At 37.9% G+C, this 24,228-nt stretch overlaps 1 protein-coding gene across 3 annotated transcripts in view; it reads left to right on the top strand.

Moving 5' to 3' along the window:
- Positions 1 to 5,195: 5,195 nt before the first annotated feature.
- Positions 5,196 to 24,228, top strand: part of LOC150086434 (katanin-interacting protein-like) — a 351,533-nt gene continuing 332,500 nt past the window's right edge. For 2 of the 3 annotated variants that reach the window (XM_090372572.1, XM_090372571.1), the window contains exons 1-2: positions 5,197 to 5,356; positions 21,959 to 22,029. The gene's annotated coding sequence lies outside the window, so the exon portion shown is untranslated. Of the gene's footprint in view, positions 5,357 to 21,958; positions 22,030 to 24,228 lie in introns of all 3 variants that reach the window. The other variant, XM_090372573.1, reaches the window with a different exon arrangement.

Raw genomic sequence — 24,228 nt, 5'->3', positions numbered from 1 at the left:
TTCAAGTTCCGTATTCCGATTTCAAACATATCAACCGTAAAGCATGTTACAATAGCTGGTCACTAATCTGGAGAGGTTATCCAGGAAACAAACTATATCAAATACAATCCGAACCAAAGCTGTGGCTCTCCAGTTTCCGGAAAAATAGACGAGAAGAAACAATTTTACGAAGGCTTAGGATTGGGCATACTCACCTCACTCATCTGTATCTATTAACTAATGATAGCGCTCCCCAATGCACATCATGTCAGGTTCAACTGACCATTCGCCATTTGCTAGAGGACCGCCCACACTTTCAAACCATCCCCTTGCACACCTTTCAGTCAATTTCTAATACGCAGACATCAATAAATTTAAAGCAGATTATGGGAGATGATTCTAATAAAACAGAACTTTTTACTTTCCTAAATCGGATAGGAATATATCAGAAAATATAGTCATTGTTTCATGTTCACCCGTATAAAGACACAATATGTCCCCAGCAGCCTATGTGTCGTTAAACTCAACAACAACAACTTTGCAGGTGCCTAGACTTCAGACGCTGTAATTTGCAAAACTTAAGCCTTTCTTCGTAAGAGCAACCCTTTGTTCCATTCACTAATCTTGTTGCCCTTCTCTGTACTCGTTCCAACAGCTCTACATTCTTCTTAAAATGAGGCCTCCAGATCTGTATACAGTACTCAAGGTGGGGTCTGACCATTGCCATGAGGGAAAAATCACCTCCTTATCCTTGCTAGAAAAATTCCTGTATATGATTGACAAGACACCATTAGCTACTCTTGCAGACGGTTTGTACTACTCAGAAAACTTCATATCTGCCAAAACAATACCCCCAGATTCTTTCCATTCTCTACCACTGTCAGTGTGATACCACAGAGTTGATACATTAGTCTGGGATTACTGCTTCCCATATGTAGTACTTTACATTCGACAATGTTAAACTTCAGTTGCCACCTCTCTTCCCATCTGCTCAACTTTTCTAGATCCTGTTGCAGCAGTGTACTGTCATTAGTGTCATTAACAACCCTGCCAACCTTCGTATCGTCTGCAAACCTGGACATTAAGCCTGATATACAATCATCAATACCATTTATAAATACAGAAAACAACAATTGACCCAACATTGAACTCTGAGGAACTCCACTAATAACATTAGTCCACGAAGAGCAGTGTCCATTGATTAACACACTCTGTGTTCTTCCACTCAACCATCCCTTTATCCATAGTAGCAATTTGCCTCCAATGCCACACTGCTCCAATTTGTCCAGCGTTCTTCCATGTGCAACAGTATCAAAGGCTTTTTCTAAAATCCAAATCTATGATATCAAAGTTATTCTTTGCATCCAGTTCTTTTGTGACTACATCAGAGTAGTCACAAAATCAAATTAGATCCAATCAAATTAGCCAGCCAAGACTTCCCCTTAACAAACCCACGCTGTGTCCGAGCTATAACTGAAATTTTGTCCAGATGATCCTGCAATCCTTCTTTAACCAGTGCCTCCATTAATTTTCCTGGAACAGATGTTAAACTAACAAGTCTAAAATTACTTGTGTTGTCCTTTGATCCTCCTTTGTGGATTGGGGTCACATTTGCACATTTCCAGTCCATGGGTACTTCCGCTGAGTCCAGGGAAGCTCTCATAATTATGGCTAAGGGTTTGCTTACTTCCTTTGCCGCATGCTTTAATTTAACTGGATAGATTCCATCCACCCCAGGTGCCTTTCTTGAGTTTATATTCAACAATTTCTCCTTCACTTTACTCTCAGTTATTACAAGATTATCTAGCTTACTGCCAGAGTTGAATAGACCTCTGGCACTTCCCTCCCTGAATAACTCCTTATGTGTGAATGTCGATGCAAAATATTCATTTGGTTTGTTAGCTACCTTATCAGGATCATCAACAGTTGAACCATCTATATTCACTGGACCAAGCTGATTCATCCCCTTTCTTCTAGAGTTTACATAAGTAAAGAACTCTTTGCTGTTTTTCTTTGCATCCTATGCCAAAGATTTCTTGTAATCTTCCTACGCCTGCCTAACCTCCTTTGTAACTTGGTTACAAATCAGCTTATATCTGTCATAGGTTTCTGTGTCACATGTTAATTTTTACGTATCCCATGCATTTTTCTTCTCTGTCACATGTCTAATTAGGTCATTTGATATCCATTAAGGCCTAAATCTTGAAAAATATTTCTTTGTTGGTATGAAAAGCCTAGTAACTTCCAAGACTAATTCTTTGAATGCTTCCCATTTTGAATTTGCTGTTGGTAACATCATCAGTTGGTCCCACCGTATAGAATTTAAATACTGTCTCAGACCACCGTATAGAATTTAAATACTGTCTCAGACCACCGTAGTCACCTTTACTAAAGGAAAATCCCTTCCCTTTACCCTTGATGGTAGTTTCTTCTTTGAGTAAATCCCACTTTAGCACACTGTGATCACTGCCACATAGTGGTTCCTTTATCTGCAGATTCTTGTTGCATGAAGAATCACTAATGATAATCAGATCAGAGTATTATTCCCTGTAGTTGCCTCCCGAACATGCTGCTGCAGAAAACAATCATCCAATAAATACACAAAAGTCTTGCTAGTGTGTGAGTGACTGTCCCACAAATTCCTGTTAATATCCGAGAAATGAAAATCCCCCATTACAAGACACTCTAATTTACTGGTCCATTCTATTTCTCTGCACAATTGCTCATTATACTGATCAGATTCATTAGTCCTATAAAACGCACCTACTCTCATTTTTCCTTTCCCAGTGCTTATGCCACACCAAACAGACTCAACCTTGCATTGTCCACCAACATCAATTGAATGCACTTCCTTAGATTTTATGTGTTTCTCAACTAACAGCCTAACCCTTTCTCCCTTTCTGTCCTGTCTATCGTTTCTGTACACATTTTACTCCCCAAATTCTAGTCCTGCACTGCTTATATCTGTGTGAGACCATGTCTCTGATATCCCAACGATATCTGCCTTTGATGTCTTGATTAACACTTTAAGCTCATCGAATTTATTAACTAGCATTGGTGTACATGCACCTGTTTCTACTCTTAGTTACCCTAACACAGCCCATGTATTTTCTTGTTCCAGTATGACTCCCTGCTGTCCAGGAATTTCCCATTGCTTTGCTTTCTAGTCTGCTGCTCAATTGCATTTCAATAGAAGTAGTGCAAGAATCTACTTTCAATAGAAAGTAGTGCAAATTTTTCCTCTGCCAGCAGCTAATGTTTACCTATTATTCCGTGTACTCCCCCAAGCTAGCAGTTTTCCGACCCACCTAACTCTGCCTTGATAGCATCAGCAAATATTTTTGCACCCTTTCTATTTAAGTGTATCCCATCCCTGTAGAAGCAGTCCTCTCCTGTTAACAAGCTCAGACCAGGCTGAGAAAAATTCTACCCGTTGAGCCTTGCTCAATCTCTCCAGGTATTGAGTTGCCATAGTATTATTATTATTAGCCATATGGTACAAGGAAGCTTGAGGCTTATGCTGCACCAGCCAAAAAAAAAAAAAAAAAAAAAAAATTCCCGAGTAACCCCCTGTGTGTGTGTGTGTGTGTGTGTGTGTGTGTGTGTGTGTGTGTGTGTGTGTGTGTGTGTGTGTGTGTGTGTGTGAGAGAGAGAGAGAGAGAGAGAGAGAGAGAGAGAGAGAGAGAGAGAGAGAGAGAGAGAGAGAGAGAGAGAGAAGTAGAAGGCATCACCAAGAAAGAGAAGAATGATGATATCCAGCTCAGGACCCTGGGTTTGCCAAGCCCATACTCACCAGATGTGAGCCCCCGGTATTGTATTACCTCGAATAAGTAATGTTTCACCTATGGAGAAGTCTAATGTTACTTATTCTCGGTGGATAGCCAAGAAATATCTTTTTGATTAAACGATGCACACCATCAGGCATCGCTGATCTTGTGGAGTTATACTTCATAATTGGGTTGTCATTATTTCAAAAACAAGGTACTTGCCCATCCACCGATGAGAAGCCAATAAACTTCAAAACGGTGCCGTCTCGGTGGTGGTATTCGCCGAGAATAAGTAACATTAGTTTTCTTCATAAGTGAAGTGTTACTTATTCGAGGTAGTACAATACCGGCAACGCGCTGTGAAGGTATTCACAATATGAGATATAATTAAAACGATGCATTAAAATTAGCTTGGTATTAGAAATGATCTGTGTGCATTATCCATGCATAAGTGAATTTCATTCTCTTAGGCATTTAGCCAAGAAGTATCTTCTAAATTTAAAGAAAGATTATCCATGTTATTAGAAGGAATGAGGAAATAAAGTGGGTAAAAAGTTTTCTTTTCTGTTCCCGTTTTTTTTTTTTTTTTTTGTACTTTGATTTTATTCGAGCTTTGCTTTCTTGCATCAGTTTTCTAATACTAACAGTAATACTAATACATGTTTTCAGTAATTTAACGAAAGTATGCAATTTCATTTTAGCTGAAGAAGTGAAATAATAATTTCTCTAGCTCTCATGGGAACCGTGAGTTCCCTTCATTGACAGAGACAAACTTGGGGCTGTACTCCTTTTAGAGAATACATTGTTATTCATGATTCGACCTAAATTACAAGAATCGTTTTTAATTAAATAACATCACCAGACGAGACGAAGTCGTTATGCAATATAAACTATTACAGTTGCTTGAAGTCTTAATCTCATCAAGTCTTGATTAGCAACTTATTGTTATTATTATTAGCCATATGGTGCAAGGAAGCCTGATGCTTATGCTCAACAGCCAAAAAAATTATGAGTTACCCTGAGAGAGAAGAGAGAGAGAGAGAGAGAAGTAGAAGGGAATCACGAAAGAGAAGAATGATGATATCCGGCTCAGGACCCTGGGTGTGCCAAGGGTGTACCCTGGGGTAAAATTTTGCACAGAAACAGTGAACAATTTGTAATTTTAGGTCGATCGTTGATAACAATGTTTGTAAAAAGATGAGCATCAATTCCCCCATGTCAATGGTGGACCAATAACAGAACGCAGCGTGGCGTTCATTATCTGATTATAAATATTTTTATTTAACTTTCAAAGGTTTTAGAAATGGACTTGCCGGTTGAGGGCGCTGTCGTTGGGATTGTCAATAAATCACTTTTTTTTTTTTTACCTGTATATTTCAAAAACAGGACGATATTATGTCGTAATTATTGACTTTCGTAGGAGTGTACATTCTAAAAAGTAGATATTTACATTTGGTTATGTCCTCAAGGAAGTTGTGTCTATGTGTTTTAAAATATTGTTATATCCCTCCTACCCAGAAATGTTTATAATGGAGTACCCTAAGTACACCGATCGCTAAGTATCAAATTGTAACATTTCCAATCAATGTGGACTTGGATTAAGATACATGGTGATTATAAGAATTTTTTTTTTTTTTGTCCATCGCTCTTTTGAGGAAGTTAATCTATTAAAGTGAACTGATTGAAGTTTTCCTTCGAGTCAGTGAGATCTGTTGAGAAAAGCGATTTGGTTTGCATATCGAGCTTGCTAGTGGATTAGGAATAAAAAAAAAAAAAAAACGTTTTTTTGATGATGACCGAGGATAAGGTTTATTCACGGAAAAGAGTTACTGACAAGGTTCGTGAGCGCGTCAAGCGAATGTTATTACGTTTTGTTGTGGATATTCTTATTCTGAATATCAGCTATGAGATGTAGAGGTTATTGTGTTATTCAGTTTTAATTAGGTCAGTAAGGTCCTTCATGTGATACTGTCGGCATTTATTGGATTTCTACCAATTAATAAGTAATGATTACCTATTCATTAAAAAGTAACTTTAATATTTGGGGCACTATGGCCATAGATGCGCATAAAAAAATTCCCAGGCAAGCAAACTTTAATAATTAACTAATTATTAAAGTTTCAGAATGTTCAGTATAATGTGCCAGGCTTGGTGAAACCCTGTACTCAGTGCAGCATTGGATGTTTTTCAGCACCATTTTAATTGTACAACTTAATAGGAAGTGCTTTGAATCAGCAAGTTTTTTTGACCCTGTATCAGTTCATTTTCATTCTGTATAATGGGTATTATTGATCATAGTCAGGTGGATTTCTTCCATAGCCACAACTAAGGAGATTGCAGATTTGAGCCTATACATTGCAATGAAAATTGTGTGACCCATTGTGAACTGGGGCATCAGAAAATTCTGGTTGCTATTCCATTTGTTATACAGTTACAATGAGTATGCTAACTTGTCCAGCTTCTGCCATCTTGAGAATATGTCCAGGGGCTCACATCTGGTGAGTATGGGCTTGGCACACCTAGGGTCCTGAGCAGGATATCATTATTCTTGGTGATTCCTTTCTACTTTTGACTCTTTCTCAGGGTAACTTGGTAACTTTTTATTTTTTATTTTGGCTGGTGCAGCATAAGCCTCAGGCTTCCTTGCACCATATAGCTAATAATAATCATAAACGGAATAACCACTAGCATTGTTGCTGTTATGGGCATTGCATCAGGCATACATGTAAAATTTGTCACTGATTGCAATAAAGATTGAAACTTATTTACATTAATGTTCAAGGTTATATAAATATTTTTTTGGTGTGGGGGGGTTCACTTACCAAACAAGATTCAGCATATTGCCTTCTTGTTATCAATATATTGCTGTATACACATATTAATTACTTATATAAAATCTAAAAGAACAGGGATGAATCAGATTGGTACACTTGATATCAATGATTTGACTGTTGATGATCCTGCTCAGATAGCAAACAAACTGAATGAGTATTTTGCATCCACATTCACACGAGGAGTTATTAAGGAAGGAAAATGCAGAAGGTTATCAAATTGTAGCAGGGTGCTTAATGATTTTGTAATAACAGAGCAAAGTGTAGGAGAAATTGTTGAAGTTAAACATAAGAAAGGCACCTGGGGTGGATGGGATCTATCCAGTTACATTAAAGGTGGCAGCAAAGGAACTAAGCAAGCCCTTAGCCATAATTATGAGAGCATCCTTGGACTGAGAGGAAGTCCCCACGGACTGGAGATGTGCAAAATTCACAAAGGGGGGATCGAAGGGTGAGATGAGCAATTACAGACCAATTAGTTTAACTTCTGTTCCAGTTAAAATAATGGAGTCACTGGTTAAAGATGCATTGCAGGATTATCTAGACAAGACTGCAGCAATAATTCAGACACAGCATGGGTTTGTTAAGGGACAGTCTTGTGTGACAAATTCGATTGGATACTATATGTGGTTACAAAGGAACTGGATGCAAAAAAATAATTTTGATATCATATACTTGGATTTCAGAAAAGCTTTTTACACTGTTGCGCATGGAAGACTACTGTAAAATTCGAGCAGAATGGTATTAAGGGTAAGTTGCTACAATGGATAAAAGGGTGGTTGAGTGGGAGAAGACAGAGGATGTTAATTAATGGGTGCTGCTCTTTGTGGACTAATGTTATTAGTGGAGTTCCACAGGGTTCGGTGTTGGGCCCACTGTTGTTTTGTGTATTTATCAGTGATATTGATGAAGATATATCAGGCTTAGTGTCGAAGTTTGCAGATGATACAATTGGTTGGTCGGTTGTTTTGGGTTTTATTGGCGCATCAGCGACTAAGGCTATAATGTGTGCAGATGATACAAAGATTGGCAGGGTTGTTAATGACAGTAATGGCAGTGTGCTACTGCAACAGGATATAGAAAATTTGGGCAGATGGGCTGAGAAGTGGCAACTGAAATTTAACATTGACAAATGCAAAGTACTGCATATGGGTAAAAGTAACCCCAGAGGAACGTACGAACTGTGTGTTGCTACACTTAGGGGGCGCCTCCATAGCCAGGTGGGAAGGAGCAGCAGTGCGTAGCACACGCTTCTTGATCAGCAGTGCGTAGCACACGCTTCTTGATTAGACCGGGGTTCGAGTCCGTCACCACCAAATACGGAGGATGCGAAAAGGTCAGGGAATGACCACCGCATATCCTGGAGCAATATGGCCTTAGTTGCTAATGCTCCTAAAAACCAAAATAACAAACAAACTGCGCTTAGGGTGGTAGAAAATGAATAAGACTTGGCAATAATTTTGCTATCAGGGAAAAGGAGATGATTATCCCTTTGTATAAGGCAATGGTCAGGCCACGCCTTGAGTACTGCGTACAGGTCTGGAGGCCTCATTTTAGGAAGGATGTAAATTTGCTTGAGCGTGTACAGTGAAGGGCAACAAGATTGGTGAGGGGAATGAAGGGATCCTCTTACCAAGAGAAGCTTAAGTTTTGCAAATTCTGCCCATTCTGCAAATGGGACCAACTGATGATGTTACCAACAGCAAATTCAAAATGGGAAGCATTCAAAGAACTTATCTTGGAAGCTACTAGGCTTTACATACCAACTAAGAAATATTGTTCAAAGTTTAGGCCTAAATGGATGTCAGATGAACTAATGAGACATATGACAGAGAAGAAAAATGCATGGGATACATATAAATTAACATGTGACACAGAAGCCTATGATAGATACAAGTTGATCTTTAACCAAGTTAGAAAGGAGGTTAGGCAGGCAAAGGCAGATAACGAGAAATCTTTGGCAAGGTATGCAAAGAAAAACAGCAAAGAGTTCTTTACTTATGTAAATTCTAGAAGGAAGGGGATGAATCAGATTGGTCCACTTGATATCGATGGGTCAACTGTTGATGATCCTGCTCAGGTAGCTAACAAACTAAATGAATATTTTGCATCGACATTCACACATGAGGAGTTATTCAGCGAGGGGAATACCAGAGGTGTATTCAACTCTGGCAGTAAGCTAGAGAATCTTGTAATAACTGAGAGTAAAGTGGAGGAGAAATTGTTGAAGATAAACACAAGAAAGGCACCTGGGGTGGATGGGATCTATCCAGTTATATTAAAGGAGGCAGCAAAGGAAGTAAGAAACCCTTAGCCATAATTATGAGAGCTTCCTTGGACTCAGGGGAGGTACCCACAGACTGGAAATGTGCAAATGTGACCCCAAATCACAAAGGAGGATCAAAGGCCGACACAAGTAATTATAGACCTGTGAGTTTAACTTCTGTTCCAGGAAAATTAATGGAGGCACTGGTTAAAGAAGCACTGCAGGATAATCTAGACAAGACTTCAGTTATAGCTCGGACACAGCATGGTTTTGTTAAGGGGAAGTCTTGTCTGACTAATTTGATTGGATACTATGATGCAGTCACAAAAGAACTCGATGCAGGGAATAACTTTGATATTATATACTTGGATCTAAGAAAGGCTTTTGATACTGTTGCACATGGAAGACTGCTGCACAAATTGGAGCAGTGTGGCATTGGAGGCAAATTGCTGCTATGGATAAAGGGGTGGTTGAGGGGGAGAAGCCAGAGTTGTAATCAATGGACACTGCTCATCGTGGACTAATGTTATTAGTGGAGTCCCACAGGGTTCAGTGTTGGGTCCATTATTGTTTTCTGTATTTATAAATAATATTGATGATGGTATATCAAGCTTAATGTCCAAGTTTTCAGACGATACAAAGGTTGGCAGGGTTGTTAAGAACACTACTGATGCTATGCTGTTGCAACAGGATCTGGAAAGGTTGAGCAGATGGGCTGAGAGGTGGCAAATGAAGTTTAACATTGACAAATGTAAAGTACTACATATGGGAAACAGCAACCCCAGAGCAATGTATCAACTCTGTGGTACTACACTGACAGTGGTAGAGAATGAAAAGGACCTGGGGGTAATTGTGCAGGCAGATATGAAGTTCTCTGAGCAGTGCAGATGGGCTGCAAGAGTAGCTCATGGTGTCTTATCAATGATAGACAGGAATTTTTCTAGCAGGGATAAGGAGATGATTATTCCCTTGTATAAGGCAATGGTCAGGCCACACCTTGTGTACTGTATACAGGTCTGGAGGCCTCATTTCAAGAAGGATATAGAGCTGCTGGAATGAGTACAGAGAAGGGCAACAAGATTAGTGAATGGAACAAAGGGTTGCTCTTACGAAGAAAGGCTTAAGTTTTGCGAATTACAGTGTATGGAGACTAGGCACAGGCGAGGTGATCTGATAGAGGTGTATAAAGCCTTGAATGGTTTGAGCATGCTCAATGCTGATGGGATTCTGCCTCTTGCTCAGAATAATCACCTGAGAGGGCATAAATTCAAATTGAGGAAAGACAGATGTAGGATAGATGTGTGGAAATTTGCCTTTAGCCCACGGGAAGTTGGTTGGTGGAACAGACTTCCATCCCTTGTTGTGGAAGTTGATAGCCTAAAGAAATTTAAGGCTCAGCTGGACAGGTATTTCAGACGAACGGAGGGGTGAAGTAGAAGTTTTTTTTTTTTTTTTTTTTGCTGATGCTGCATAAGCTTGCTTTCTTGCATCATATGCCTCTACTAATGCAAATTGCAGCAGCTGGAGACTAGGCACCTGCAAGGTGATCTGATTGAGGTGTACAAGGCCTTGAATGGGTTGAGCATGCTGAATTCTGATGGGATTCTTCCACTTGCTTAGATTACGAACCTAAGGTGCGGAAATTTGCCTTTAGCATTAGCATTAGCATTAGTAGAGGCATTTGATGCAAGAAAGCAAGCTTATTCAGCATCAGCCAAAAAAAAAAAAAAAAAAAAAACCCACTTCCACTTCACCCCTCTGTTCGTTCAAAATACCTGTCCAGCTGAGCCTTAAACTTATTTAGGCTATCAACCTCCACCACAAGGGATGGAAGTCTGTTCCACCAACCAACCACCCGCTGGCTAAAGGCAAATTTCCGCACGTCTATCCTACATCTGTCTTTCCTCAATTTGAATTTATGCCCTGTCAGGTGATTTCTCTGAGCTAGAGGAAGAATCCCATCAGCATTGAGCATGCTTAAACCATTCAAGGCTTTATACACCTCTATCAGATCACCTCGCTGGTGCCTAGTCTCCAGACACTGTAATTTGCAAAACTTAAGCCTTTCTTCGTAAGAGCACCCCTTTGTTCCATTCACTAATCTTGTTGCCCTTCTCTGTACTCGTTCCAGCAGCTCTACATCCTTCTTGAAATGAGGTCTCCAGACCTGTATACAGTACTCTAGGTGTGGCCTGACCATCGCCTTATACAATGGAATAATCACCTCCTTATCCCTGCTGGAAAAATTCCTGTATATCATTGACAATACTCCATGAGCTACTCTTGCAGCCCATCTGCACTGCTCAGAGAACTTCATATCTGCCTGCACAACCACCCCCAAGTCCCTTTCATTCTCTACCACTGTCAGTGTAGTACCACAGAGTTGATACGTTGCTCTGGGTTTGCTGTTTCCCATGTGTAGTACTTTACATTTATCAATGTTAAACTTCATTTGCCACCTCTCAGCCCATCTGCTCAACCTTTCCAGATCCTGTTGCAGCAGCATAGTGTCAGTAGTGTCCTTGACAACCCTGCCAACCTTTGTATCGTCTGCAAACTTGGACATTAAGCCCGATATACCATCATCAATATCATTTATAAATACAGAAAACAATAATGGACCCAACACTGAGCCCTGAGGGACTCCACTAATAACATCAGTCCACGATGAGCAGTGTCCATTGATTACCACTCTCTGTCTTCTCCCCCTCAACCACCCCTTTATCCATAGCAGCAATTTGCCTCCAATGTCACACTGCTCCAATTTGTGCAGCAGTCTTCCATGTGCAACAGTATCAAAAGCCTTTCTAAGATCCAAGTATATAATATCAAAGTTATTCCCTGCATCCAGTTCTTTTGTGACTGCATCATAGTATCCAATCAAATTGGTCAGGCAAGACTTCCCCTTAATAAAACCATGCTGTGTCTGAGCTATAACTGAAGTCTTGTCTAAATGATCCTGCAGTGCTTCTTTAACCAGAGCCTCCATTAATTTTCCTGGAACAGAAGTTAAGCTCACAGGTCTATAATTACTTGTGTCAGCCTTTGATCCTCCTTTGTGAATTGGGGTCACATTTGCACATTTCCAGTCTATGGGTACCTCCCCTGAGTCCAAGGAAGCTCTCATAATTATGGCTAAAGGTTTGCTTACTTCCTTTGCTGCCTCCTTTAATATAACTGGATAGATCCCATCCACCCCAGGTGCCTTTCTTGTGTTTATCTTCAACAGTTTCTCCTCCACTTTACTCCCAGTTATTTCAAGATTCTGTAGCTTACTGCTAGAGTTGAATACACCTCTGGCATTCCCCTCGCTGAATAACTCATGTGTGAATGTCGATGCAAAATATTCATTTAGTTTGTTAGCTACCTGAGCAGGATCATCAACACTTGACCCATCAATATCAAGTGGACCAATCTGATTCATCCCCTTCCTTCTAGAGTTTACATAAGTGAAGAACTCTTTGCTGTTTTTCTTTGCATCCCTTGCCAAGGATTTCTCGTAATCTGCCTTCGCCTGCCTAACCTCCTTTGTAACTTGGTTGCATATCAACTTGTATCTATCATAGGCTTCTGTGTCATGTGTTGATTTGTATGTATCCCATGCATTTTTCTTCTCTGCCATATGCCTCATTAGTTCATCTGACATCCATTTTGGCCTAAACCTTGAACAATATTTCTTAGTTGGTATGTAAAGCCTAGTAGCTTTCAAGATAAGTTCTTTGAATGCTTCCCATTTTGAATTTGCTGTTGGTAACATCATCAGTTGGTCCCACTGTATAGAATTTAAATACTGTCTCAGTCCATCATAGTCGCCTTTACGGAAGCAATAACCCTTCCCTTTACCCCTAATGGTAGTTACCTCTTTGAGTAAATCCCACTTCAGCACACTGTGATCACTGCCACCTAGTGGTTCATTTATCTGCAGATTCTTAATGCATGAAGAATCACTGCTGATAATCAAATCAAGAGTATTACTCCCTCTAGTTGCCTCCCGAACATGCTGATGTAGAAAACAATCATCCAATAAATCCACAAAAGTCCTGCTAGTGTGTGAGTAACCAGCCCCCAAATTCCAGTCAATATCTGGGAAATTAAAATCTCCCATTATAAGACACTCTGATTTACTGGCCCACTCTATTTCCCTGTACAGTTCCTTATTATACTCATCAGAGTCCTTAGGCCTATAGCACACTCCTACTCTCAATTTTGATCTCCCAATGTTTATGTCACACCAAACTGACTCCACACTGCACTGTCCAGCGATGTCGACTGGCTTCACTTCCTTGGTTTTTATGTGTTTCTTAACTAATAACATAACCCCTCCTCCCTTCCTATCCTTTCTGTAGACGTTGTACTCCCCAATTTAGCCAGCGGTTGGTTAATTGCTGGAACAAACTTCCATCTGTCGTTGTGGAAGTTGATATGTTAAATAAATTTAAGGGGGAACTGGACAAACATTTAGAGGGAATGGTTGTGTGAATTTTTTTTTTATTTGGCTGATGCTATATAAGCTCATACACTTGCTTTCTTGCATGACATGCTTCTATTACTATTCAGACCAAAGATAATTGAAAAAAAAAAGGGCTCTTAATTCAAAAATCTTATGCATAATAGTTCTACTTTTATCCTTTAGGAAGCATGCCTTTGCCTTGCCTGGCATGCTTTCTACTCACGAATTGACTGGATATCAATGACATAACTATTGATCTTGATGGAATTCTGGTAAATTGAATTAATTTTTGCATCTACATTCATACGTGAGGTGTTGGGAGAAATCCATCTATTGCTGATTGGGAGTTAAATGATTTTATAATAGAAAGGAAAGTGGAAGAGAAATTGCTGCAGGCAAAAGTGAACAAATCTCCTTAAGCTGATGGAATCTTCAGTTATATTAAAAGCTGCTACAAAGGAGGTAGTTAAACCTTTAGCCGTATGTATGGGATTTTTTGGCTAATTGTCTTAAATTTTGTGGCTGTACTAAAGTATCTCAAAAAGCCAGTACTTCGAAAGCAGAACAAAAGATATAGTGATGCAAGAAACAAACAAAGGTGATAAGATTGTTATTCTTGATACCTCAATTGCCACAGGAAATTAGAACTTATACTAATGGACACAGATGTATTATTATTATTAGCCATATGGTGTAAGGAAGCCTGAGGCTTATGCTGTACCAGCTAGAACAAAAAAAAAAAAAAATTCGGAATTACCTTGAGAGAGTAAACAAGAGACAGAAGTAGAAAGGAATCATCAAGAAAGAGAAGAATGATGATATCCAGCTCAGGCCCCTGGGTGTGCCAAGCCAGATGTGAACCCCTGTATAGTTTAGATAATCAATTTTCTTTCCTCAGACTAAAAGCAAAATTAGATAATATGCAGCAAAACTTCAGGAAAAATTATGAGATAAATCTTAGAATACTGGAAAACGATTGGTATAAGAAATTTGATATATATTTTTGGGATAACAAAAATTCATAAGCCAGATGAGCCCTTAAGACCTGCAAAAAAAAAAATTAGTATAAGAAATTTTAGAATGCTATAAATTTTTGGGTTAACAAAACTTCACAAGGCAAAACAGCCCCTAAGACCACTAGTGTTGTACAGATTTTTAGCCCTTGAAAATCTTTTTTCATTTTTGGTTAACATAATTCTTTTAAAATTTAGTGTTGCTAACATAACATGAGCTCATCAATTTATCACTGACGTAAAACATTGAAGAGAGTGATGTACTAGTATTGTTTGATGTCATGTTACTATACACCGATGTGGATGTAAGTTTCATTTTGTTCCATCTTTGTCATCTACTAAACCAAGACAGCATCCTCAAAGCTGAGCATTCTGGTCTCCTGCCAAAACTATTGGCTGCAACTTTTGCCCATCTCTGCTCCCATCTCTGTCAAAACCAGATAGTTCTGTTGTCACTTCAGCCAAGGATAAAGCTGACCTGTTAGCATCCCATTTTCCTTCCAACTCATGCATTAATGATCTTGGTAAAACACCTCCCACCATTCCCAACACACTCCATTCAATGCCTCCTGTGGTCTTCTGTCAAAAGGATGTCAGAAGGATTTTGATGAATCTTGATGCTAAGAAAGCTCCAGGACCCGATGGTATTTCTCCACTTGTTCTCAAAACCTGTACACCTGTTCTTTGCTACCTTTTTTCACTTTCTTATTCCAAAGGTGTTTTTCCTTCTGCTTGGAAATTTGCTCATATTCAGCCAGTTCCTAAAAAGGGTGACATGTCCCTCCCATCCAATTATCATCCCATTGCAATTACTTCTACTCTTTCTATAGTAATGTCGAAATCAATTAACCACCAACTTTTAAACTACCTAGAAACCTTCCGTCTGATCAACGATCGCCAGTATGGATTCCATCAGTGTCGATTCAATGGTGATATTCTGGCTTATGTTACCCATTTATGGACAAATTCTACAAATTACCCCCAGGGGCTCACATCTGGTGAGTATGGGCTTGGCACATCCAGGGTCATGAGCTGGATATCATCATTTTTCTCTTTCTTGGTGATTCCTTTCTACTTCTCTTTCTCTGTCTCACTCAGGGTAATAGGGAAATTTTTTTTTTTTTTTTGGGCAGTGCAGCATAAGCCTCAGGCTTCCTTGAACCATATGGCTAATAATAATAATTATAGGGTTGTATCAGAAGCCAGATATTTCAGTTATAAGCAATACACGTATAAACAAATATTTAGACTCCCATGGGGAATGGAATTTCACCCGTTTCAGAAATATATTTCTTGGCAGTAGAAAAAGCAGTTCTAAATTCTTACCACTCTACAGCCTCAAAATTGTTTATTCGGCTTGCTGTTGTTGTTGATGATTTATACGTCTCTAACAAAAAAACTGTAGAGGCACCTCTTTAATAAATTTAACAATTTCCATCAATGGTTGAAGTAAACCTTAGAGCTAGAACAAAATAGTAGCCTTACTTTCTTAAAATCCCCAAAAGAAGACCAAATTTTAAACATGGTATCTTCCATAGGCCTCCGTAGCCGAGTGGGCAGGAGCGGGAGTGCAGTAGCACACGCTCTTTGAGTAGACCGGGGTTCAAGCCCCTGACTGCTGAATACGGTCGATCTGCCAACCCGCATTGGACCAGCGTGGCAGATTATGGTCCATTTCCCTCAGCATGAATTGTTGAGGAGGCTTCCATCCTGCAGTGGGTTGATAATGGCTGCACTTTACTTTTTTTACTTTTTATCTTCCATAATGCAAACATTTTTTCATTTACATTCACACACCCATTTTGTGTGAAAAAAGTAGTGCTGTACAACCAAGTATATAATGCAGTTAAATATAGTTCCAAAGAAAATGATTTATAAACTGAATTGCAGTGTTTAGATAGTTAAAAACAGATCATATCCAGAAAAATTAATAAAAGAGGTAACTCAAAAAGTGAAAAACAAGTTATGAACATCCCCCTCCCTTACAAGACCCTCTTTTCAGAAACAGTTTCGATCCCATACCACAAGTTTGCAAGGCAGATTAAATTGGTTTTCTGAGACAAAGAAGTTCAGTTAGTTTTTTCTTCTTTAGAGTAAAATACAGTATTTGTTTCATGTTATAAATCCTACCAGGTATTAGAAATAAAAGGTATGAATAACATTTTATTCATATCAAAAGTATCTCATTCAAGTTTGGAATGGAAAAAGCTTTAGGCAAAAGAACCTGTTACCACCAGAATAGCTTGAAGAGTAACTGATCACAGACAGAATTGTAAATAAATTGCCATAATACAAACCACAAATTAATAATGCTGAAATTATAATGATTACTTGGTCTGACATATATTTAAGGTGCTTTGAATCATTAATTATTGCCTAGTATAGGCAACAGATCGACAAATTAATATATTGAACGTTCAGTTACCAACAGATCCACAAATTAATATATTGAACGTTCAGTTACCAACAGAATTTTCAAAAATCTAGAATTGCAAACATGTAAACTTTCAACCTTAAAATCAGATAAAGATGTCCATTCAAGGTCATTCCTGACTCTCCTTTTGGCCAGCTATTCTCATCTAAGCTTTATTTCATGATGGTGAGTATGAAAATGAAGACTTATTCTCTGTTACAGCTCCTGACTTTTGCTACTGAATGTAATGAGCTGCTAAGGAAACAACTGTTCTGTCCCCCCCCATAAAGGTGAGGGACTGTTGTTTCCTTAGCAGTATATTTCAATTCTTTTTTTTCCCCCATCTTATTTAATGTATTAAATCAAGTGGAATTGGAGGTGAGTTTTGTTTCAATGTTAGAAGGTGCTTTGAGATATACCTTTAACCATAACAATCAGAGCCACCTTAGATTCAGGGATAGTCCCTACAAGTTGGAGATGTAGGCTTGTTCTCATTCACAAAGAGTGGTTCAAAGGGTGAAAATGGGTAACTATAGGCCTGTATGTTTGACCTCTGTGCCAGGGAAAATAATGGAGTCTAATTAACTTGTTTGCTTCCACCTATGTTTGAAGAGTGCATCCAGTGTGCTGTAATTTTTGGAATGTTGAAAATACCAACATACTGAAAATTCAGAAATAATTGTTGAAAAGTGAAAGTCTGGAATATATAGCTGAAAGCAAGTACTTTTGGACTGAGCTTTAAATCTGAGCAAAACTCAATTTTATTGCAGTTCTGTTCCATGTACGTAAAATAACCTCAACATAAACAAAAAACAAATAAATATGCATACCAAGCTATAAAGGAAAATGAAGCCCGGAATTCAATCAGTGTGCCACCAGAATTGAGCAGTTAATTTCATGTGCCTTTACTTTTTCACCACCTATATGACCACTTAAGAATAGCTGCCTATATGCATTATGGCACACTTGGGTGCTTTTTGATAATGTCACATTGCTTGTTGTACTGTTTGAAACTTTTGTGTGTCAGATGCAACAAATGTGTTAAAGGAGTAATGTAAGGTCATCTTGAAGGAGTAGAGCCATAAGGAGATAACAGCATCTGGATTCAAAGAGTATTGATAACATACTTAGATTTCATTAAGGCTTTTTATATTGTTCTGCATGTACAGTTGTATAAATTAGAGCAATATGGAATTAGGAGAAAGTTGCTATCATGGCTAAAAGGAATGGTAAAGTATTTTATAATATATTAAACCATATTTTCTATTTTATAAATACTTCTTTCATTTTTACAGTGCACATTACCTAAACATGGCAGAGATCTCATTGTCCTGGTGTTTTTTTTAAACTCACCTGGATTTTAGTCCTTAAAACTCATTGTGTCCTGGTTGTGGCTGTCAGCATGCAGTCACCCTAGATTATCAGCGAAGATGATGTGCAAAGCAGTGGGAACACTGCTTTGCATATCATCTTTATATATATTCTGGAAAGGTTACCTTAAAATTTATCAGTTATGTTGGAGCCTCAACCTGCATTCATCACTATGTGCAAAATGTTCACAGGTGATATTAATTCACAAGACCTCTGAAGCAGTTGGCAATTAGAGCTGGGAGGGAATCCCCCCCTTCATCAATTAAGAATCCATCTAACTTTATGACATTGCAGAAACAGATTGAGTCTGTTTGACAGAGTTCTAAATCATATAGCCTGTTGCCTTCCATCACCTATGGATGATTTTGTACATCATCAATAACTTTATATGGATGATGCTGGATTATCCTTATGAAGTAATATCATGATGTTATTACTTCCTGCAAAAATTAATTTATGATAAATGTATTTGTTATTTATGTGTTTTTTCCTAAATGATTTACTTATATTTAACCTCCTAACAACTGCTTTTAGGATTTTTCCAACAGCTGCTGCATATAGAAAAATTGAGTGTTCTGGTTGTGCATGCACTTTATCTTAGTGCAGAAACAAATTTTTATTTTCAGAGTGAAGAAAACCATACTTATTTTAGGAATTGAAACACAAACCATCACAAGTTGTGATGTAGGATACAGTATCTGTCACACACACTTGTTCAATCTGTTTCTTTTAAATCAACCAAATAGCTGGGTATTAGCAATACCAGATGACATACCAACTATGTGGTATTACACTCAGGGTGGTAGGGAATGAAAAAGACCAGGGAGTAATTGTGCAGGCAGACACTAAGGTATATGAGCAGTGCAGGCAGGCTGCTAAGACAGCTCATGGGGTTTTGTCAATGATATACAGAGATCTTACCAGCATGGATAAGGAGGTGATTATACTGTTGCATAAGGCATACATGTTGAGTATTGAATGGCAGAAAACAGGGTGGTTATAAATGGGCACTGCTCTTCTTGGATTAATGTTATTAGTAAAGTGCTGTGCTGTCTTAATGTTTACATTCTTTATTAGTGATATTCATGAAGGCCTATCAAGCTTATTGTCTAAGTTGACAGGGTGGGCAATGACAGAAATCAAGGCTACTACTACTGCAGCAAGACCTAGAAAAATGAGGAAGATTGGTTGAGGAGTGCCAGTCGAGGTTTATATCATTGATAAATGCAACGTGCTTCATATGGGCAGTAGTAATCCCAGAATAATGTACTAATTAGGTACCTCACTCAAGGTGATAGAAAATGAAAGAGACTTAGAGGTAATTTTATAGTCTGCCATGAAGTTCTCTGAGCAGTAAAGACAGGCTGCTAGGTCTGTCAGTGATATACAGGAACTTTTCCATCAGAGACAAAAAGGTGAATATCCCATTGTATAAGACAATGGTTAGTCCATATCTTGTGTACTGCATATAGGTCTGGATGCTTTATATTAAGAAAGATGTAGATCTCTTGGAATGGGTCCAGAGAAGAACAACCAGGTTAGTTAAGAACACAAAAGGGTACTCCTACCACTAAAGACTGGTTCTGCAAATTGCAGTACTTGAAAACTAGGCACTTGCATGGAGACTCGATCTGAGTGTTTAAAGCTTTAAATGGATTGAATAAACTTGATGGTATTCTGACTCTTTCTTGGACAACTACGTTAGGGTCCACAAATTGAAAAAGGATGGCTGCAGGATAGATGTGTGAAAATTTTGCTTTCACACATCTGTAATTTTGCTTTTAATTTATTCAATTACATTTGAATAAATTTAAGGAAAAAGTAAACATGTTATCAGAGCAGATGGACAGCTAAAGTGGGTAGTTTTTTTTTTATGATGCTGTATTAACTTGTTTCCTTGCATCATATGCCGTTACTAATAATAATGATAATATCTTAGCATGTTATGTGAATAATATTAATATTAACAACATTATGATGCAAAAAGCAAAACTTATATAGCAACAACCAAAAAAAATTACCTACATCATTTGTCTATTCCTTTTAATAATTTGTCTAAATTTTAAAGTTATTCAAAGTAATCACTTCCATTACACTATTTGGAAGATAGGTGATGCAATAGATGATTTTTGCGTTAGGTGGAATGTGTACCATCAGAGAAGTATTTTGAGACAAGTGAAATTTATACATGTGGTTTATAAATTTCACTTTGCCCCCCCCCCCAACCCTTTAGTTACACAAAGCCAGATCCACTTGGTCAAATTTGGTTTCAACAGGACTGGGCCCTGACCCATTTTTCCATCAGTGTGCAGAAATCAGAATCCATTCTAAGAAATGGATTGGCCATGGCTCATAAATTTTTCTGACTGCTGTTCATTGACTGTTTCAAAATCCTAGAGTTATTATCATATGATAATAAATTATGGAGGTTCATCAAATGGCAAGTAGCCCATGAGGTATTACCGTACAACCGAGGAAGTAAACACTGTCCAAGATGCATTTAGTACCATCACTCCAGTTGTCAGTTCTCACACTTTCCATGAAGACAACTAATTGTGTGTCTGTTATAAAAAATTAGCTCACATAATGATATCCTGAATGAGTAACTACTATAGATAGTAACATTTTACTTCAATTACATCTATCACATTTAATTTTTTTTGGTCTGTAAAGGATAACAGTACTGTCTGGAGATTGGGCATAAATGGGAATTGTGTGTTCACATAACTGTGCAGTGAGAACCACAGTCTGTGAACTTTGTGACTACATTTATGAAGTGATAACAGTGCTACTCCTTCAGGACCAACCGAGTGGTGCCTACCTTGAAAATAATATTTCCAAAGTTACTTTAGCACTGAACTCTGCCGCTCTCTCTTTTTCCATAACATGCGTTCTCACTATGTATCCAGATAATGGGGAATTCAATGAATATTCAATTTGGCAAGCAGAGAAGGATTATATTCGGAACTTATTCCTGCAACTGTTTTCAAGTAGTTTCTTAATTCTGGCTAATCCGTTCAACTGAACAGGAAGTTCTTGTATCTATATCCCTCTTGACCGAGCATTTGGCAAACTTTTTAAATTACACTGCTACCTGGTTATACCACCTGGTTTTGGGGCAGGCTGAGACCTGTGTTATTAGACAACCACACTATAACTCATGTCTACAATTTTTCTCTAATTCATTGACTCTCTAAAAGTGTAAGAATCCTTTTAATATTGCACTATTGAGCACAAAAACAGCTTTGCATTCGGTATTTTTTAACAACAAAAAAATAAATAAACTCACGTGAAACAAAGTGAATAGCAAAGTAGCCTTGCGTGACATGAATTTTATTTACGGCAATGTAAGGCAGGAGGGTATGTGTCCCTAGGATTTCTGAGAAACCTCTCCTTCACCAAGACTGGGCCATTTGAGTGGGGAAGCTTCCCACAGTGCAAGGTTTGCAGAAGCAACAGTAATACTTTTCTTTCAGAATTTCTTTCAAAGGCAAGCTGAAGCAGAAAGGCCTGCGATATATCTGAATCCGTGGTATAAACAGTGGCGTTATAACCGAGGAGTGGTGTATTTTTATTTTACTTAACGTTTTTTGTGCTCCTGTTAAACCTCTAGCTTGCTATTATCAGCAATTGCAACTCTTTTTATTACCATTTAAGGTCCTTAAGTTCTAATAAAGATGAGTAAATTTAGGGCAAAATTCTCCACAATAAGAGAATGATGCAAAGTAGCAAGCAAATTAATTATTTGCTTGTTGCTACATACAGAATGAGGCTATGTCCTACATGTACAATAATGTTGTAATAAATATTAATTAAAAATAATTAATGGTTGTTTATGATAAAATTCTTTTTTAATTTATTTTTAAAGGTTTTTGATACTATTAGTTGGAAAGGACTATGAATGGAAATGTATCTGCTTGGTCAAATCACATATTTCATGTAAGTTATCTTGAAAATTTGATAGCCTTTAGATAATACATATTTTTGACATTCTTATTCCAAGAAAATAAGTAATTATATTAAATATTAATAGGAAATGCAACCTACACTGTGGTATAACTCAATACAGGTAAAGTTCATGAAAGCCACAAAACTAACACAGAGTGACCAGATCTCCTTATTTTTTTGATTTGTCCCAGTTTTCAATGTTTTGTTCTGGTTCCTGAAATATTTTTCAAGACCCATAAATGTCCAGGTTTTCTGAAATTTTAAATGTATTAGTACAGTAGAGGTGCAGCAGTTTTTATCTCCATTTTGTACATTTTATTTTTAATCTCAAAGTAGCTCTACTAAATACAGCTTCATAAAAGGCATTTACATTTCTCTGCTTTATGATGGAAGGATCGTGGTAAGATATTATCATACCTTGCAAACCCCTCAGTATGCATTGAACAACTGAGAGAATTTTATTCTTTAGAAGATGTACATATAACAAGCTATTGACACATTCAAAAACTTGCTGGTTAAGTTTTTACCAAGCGATCACTCAAGTACTGAAGGAATTTTTTTTTTATTACAGAAGAAAAAGTGCTGAAATTTATCGTAAAATTGTTTGAATCAACATTAAATGAAGTGTGCTTCCATGCTAATGTGTAGTGTTCTTGGCATATTCAGTGAGCAAATGCTGAAAATTGCATAATAGAGGTTTTGAATTACATGGTAGCTGAATGGTCAGGTGGGCAAGAGTGCAGTAGTATGTGCATTTGAGTGGACCATGGTTGAAGCCCACATGACTGCTAAATATGTCAAACTATTGTACTTATTCAAAATGGTTAATTGCAAAATCTTTTGACCTAGTGGTTGTGCTGGAGCATAAACAGAACTTTTGTTTTATATATATATATGTGTGTGTGTATATATAAAACAAATATCAACCACATATAAAAAAAATATATAAAACAGCAAATCGACCACAGAACACACTCAATTTATGGACATATTATATATGGTGCACTTTATGGACTAAGTTGCTGACGTGCCTAAAACCATACAACAACAGTTTAATTTTCCATAAAAATATTAATGTGATTATTTTTACGATACAGTCTGTCCCCGACAAACGTTCCAGGACTTCTTACGTAAGTCGATTTTTATGTAATTCGGGTATGACTATTGAAATATTGCTACTATATCCCTGGTATGCGAGAGTTGCAAAAACCACATAATATCCTCAGAAGAATCAAGAAAAATAGAAAAATAGTTATATATTTTTAAATTAGTTCAATTAAAAACTTTATTTGGGCACAGCAGTGAAGTAGCTGGAGTGGCTACTTCACTGCTGTGCCCAAAGGAAAAAAAAAACATAAAAGGAATTAAAAACATGTTATTGTACTGTAAAAACTGATACTGTATGTATTTCGTATGTCGTGTAGGCTTTATAAGGGCTACTAAGGGAATCAAACCCCCAAAGTGTACACACTTAAGAAAATTCATCTGAACCACACAATGAATTAAAGTCTATACACTTCAGGTCAGTGGCGTAGGAACGCCTTGGCATTGGGGCAAGTGCCAAGGGCGCCCACAGGAGAAGGGTGCCACTGACAGGCCACATCAGCACAGTGCCAAGCAATTTCGACACCCGAGGCTAGCTGACGAAATGGCGCCCCTCGATGATGTCGAATCAAGATGACAGCACAGGGAGGGTGAAAATTAATTTTCACCCGGCGATTCAAGCCTGCATGCATCCTTACATCTGAGTACATACTGCATAGTATCGTAGATCTATTTGCTGTCCAGAATGTAACTTTGAAGGGATCAATAAGGCGATCGCTTCATCAGCGCATGTTTGAATGCACAATAGTTCGCAATTCATGCATTGCGTACAAACTGAATAAGTTATAAGTTATAGTGTTTTTGTGATTGCTATATAAAATATTGTGATTTATAATTTAAATAAAACTAAAGGCCAAATTAATTTTAGACATGCCACCAAAGAAAAAAGGTGGACATCAGTACCGCGTAGAAAGACTGCATAAAGAGGAAATTAGAAAAAAACATTCCGCTAGTTTACAAAACTGGCTTATAATAAGCCACTCGAAACCTGAAAGTGACAAAGAAAACAAACGTGATTCGAATGAAGATGAAACGAATGATGATGTCACTGAAATGGAAGTCCAAGAAAAATCTCAAACAGTTGAA

Source organism: Mastigoproctus giganteus, chromosome 4 (assembly GCF_048544385.1).
Source record: "Mastigoproctus giganteus isolate SK-2022 chromosome 4, ASM4854438v1, whole genome shotgun sequence".
Taxonomy (NCBI): Eukaryota; Metazoa; Arthropoda; class Arachnida; order Uropygi; family Thelyphonidae; genus Mastigoproctus; species Mastigoproctus giganteus.
The sequence above is the reverse complement of the archived record's forward strand: the minus strand, read 5'-3'. Positions and strand labels throughout refer to the sequence as shown.